Below are 3009 nucleotides of genomic sequence, written 5' to 3' on the forward strand. Positions count from 1 at the left end.
CCTCTTTTCAATGCCACCAGTCTGATCAAAATGGGAAAGAGGACTCAGAGAACTACCATAGGTATAAATTTAAATGCCTTAGAAACCAGCTCACATAAAGATAGAAAACAAAGATAAACACCTTAGAATTCAGCCTCTTCGAGGGGGGAACCTCCTTTACATTACACAAATGAACAATTCTTGGATGATACAAATGAAAAGACCTTATTTCTATATATAGGAGTCTAAGGGTTCATAATATAATAAGAGGCAACATAACAATAATAATATAAGGGCACAGTCATAACAATAATGGGCTTCTATGGGGCACAATAATAACAATATGGAAACTACATGGGCACAACAATATAATAAGGGGGTTGCACTAATAACAATATGGGTTACACTAGTAGTATAGGGGGCCTAACAAATGACTAATTAACATACTTGTTGTAGTTATTATGTAGTCATATTTTTATTCTTGGACTACAATAGTCATTTATATTAATCATTATTAACTTTGTCACTTATTATCTAGTAATATATTTTAGTCCTGGACTAAATTAGTTATTTTGGTTAGTCATTTTTAGTTTGGTCACTTATTATCTAGTCATATATTTTATCCCTAAACTAAATTATTCGTTCAAGTTAGTCATTTTTAGTTCAGTCACATAAAATTGCTCAAATTTAGCAGTAATTCACTTGAAATAATTGCAGTGACTAACTTTTTTAGTCACCTAGTCACTAATTTCATCATTTTCTAGTAGTCTAATTCCTCAGGGTTTATAATTAAACTTTTTAGTTTATACTATTAATCCCTTGAATTTATCAATCATAGGGTCAGTATTCATAGGGTATAATATTATTCATCGGGTTTATAATATTAATCCTAGGGATTAATATAAATCCATTGGGTTTCTAATCATAGTAAATCATGCGCGACCATGGAAAAATGTCACATTGTGACAAATATTGTCTCAATATGAAAATCAAACATGGCAAACCAGTCAAATGTCACATTGTGACAAATATTGTCCCAATATGAAAATAAACCATGGTAAACATGGTCAATCATGCTTATTTTAGGATTTAAAGTATTTATATTATGGTTTATATACATAGGGTTTATAATACCTTGGGTCTTTACACTAGTACAAAATGGCTAATTAATTACTAAAAAGAATGCTAAAATCTGCATATAAATCACCATTTTTCAGTTGGTGACCAATAGTAGCTAATGTACAGTATCTTATAACGCGACCAACTTTTAGTCATTTTTAGCTCAATCATTAACTGGTTGTTTTAATTTTATCATCTAGTAGTATATTTAGTAATTAATTTGGTCATTAATTTAGTCATTGATTGTCATAATTAGAGACCAAATATACAACAAAATCTATTACTATATGGTTACCCGAGAAAACTGTTGGCATTATGAGACAAGTGTTGTCCTTGATGGCAAATCACACTGATGACAAATCATAGTGCAGAAGGATAGCAGCAAGGAATTGATGATCAGACTATAAGGAGAAGAGAAAATTCATATACGTAGGTTCATTAAGCCCAAGTTGTGTGTACACGCAGGTTCTCTATATACCAAGTCGCGTATACGCAGGTTCGCTATATACCAAGTAGGGTATACACGCAGGTTCATGAATGGAAAAGAGCGTACATGTCAAAAAGCTTACTTTTGGTCCGCGGTAGTTAGTCCTCGGTACTTGAGCCTATGTATTTGGACCAAAGTATCTCGACAGACGTGTTGATCCCTAGTATTGATTTGATGGTATTGTTTTACTATTGTTTTGGACCGTGGTATTATGAAAGGCCTAAACCTATATAAGGAGAAGATCATTAGGCCAAAGTATGCAAGGGAGTAATGAATATGTGATGAAGTGTGAGATCCAAATGCTGGTTATGGGTTGGTGATCTGAACCATGGTTTCACTCATGTGGAGGATGATGAACTATGGAACGGGATCTCAAGGCTTGGAATGATTATCTTCATATGGTTTGACTGTGGATAGACTAGATCTATTGACGCATGTTTATTGTTATGATCTGGGTATGTTTTGATGTCTGAAATAGCTGCGGAATTATAAGTTATGATTTGCAGATCTATACGCAGGTTGTCTTTGGCAAAAGAGTGTATACACGCAGGTTGGGTTTGTCCAAGTAGCGTATACACTGTGATGTATGATATTTGAATATGAAGTTGGATCTGGTTATTTTTATGTTGTCTATGTTGTTGACAGGGTTTCAGTGATTCAATATTGGGTGATTCAGAGATTGTTGATGCAGGTTGTTTTATGGATCCAGTATGAAAATGTATGAAACGTGGTCCCGGGAAGATCGTAGAATTCAGTAGGCTGGCACCTACGTACTGGTAAACATATCAGCTAGTACAAGAGCCAGGGGGTTGTAGCTCCCTTCCAGGAGCAGCTGGAGAACGAGTAAAGGTTGGAGCATTATGTAGGCAGGCACCTATGTACTAGTAAATGGATCGGCTAGTACAAGGGGTAAGAGGGTTGTAGCCCTCTACAGGTTGTAGCCTGCGTGCTGGTAAAGGACTGCACCAGTACATTGTAAAATAAGTTTCTTATTAAAGGAAGATAGAAACAAATTGCAGCAGGTGGTTTTCACCCACATTGGGTTTCCACCTTATATCATGGTGTTCATGTGTGTGGCTTTTGTGTGATGATCTGTTCTGTTATACTGCACCTGTTTGCTTTTAATATGGTTAATAATGTCCTGATGCATTTACTGAAGATAAACTAACTGAATCATAAGATTTCTGGTTATACGCTGGTTGCTTTAGACACAGTAGCGTGTACACGCTGGTTCACCTAATTGAAGTAGCGTATATGTTCTGAGTATTGAAAAAGTTTTATTGATCTGATAATACTGATTCACCCCCCCCCTCAGTATTATTTCCAACAATTGGTATCAGAGCAGGTCCTTTGATAAAAGCTTGATCACTTGAAGGAGATCCGTGGAACAATGGGAAAGAAGCTTAAGAAGAAAGCTCATAAGA

Source organism: Pinus tabuliformis, chromosome 1_2 (genome assembly GCF_031772625.1).
Source record: "Pinus tabuliformis cultivar Carrire ecotype Pingquan chromosome 1_2, CPIR1, whole genome shotgun sequence".
Classification (NCBI taxonomy): Eukaryota; Viridiplantae; Streptophyta; class Pinopsida; order Pinales; family Pinaceae; genus Pinus; species Pinus tabuliformis.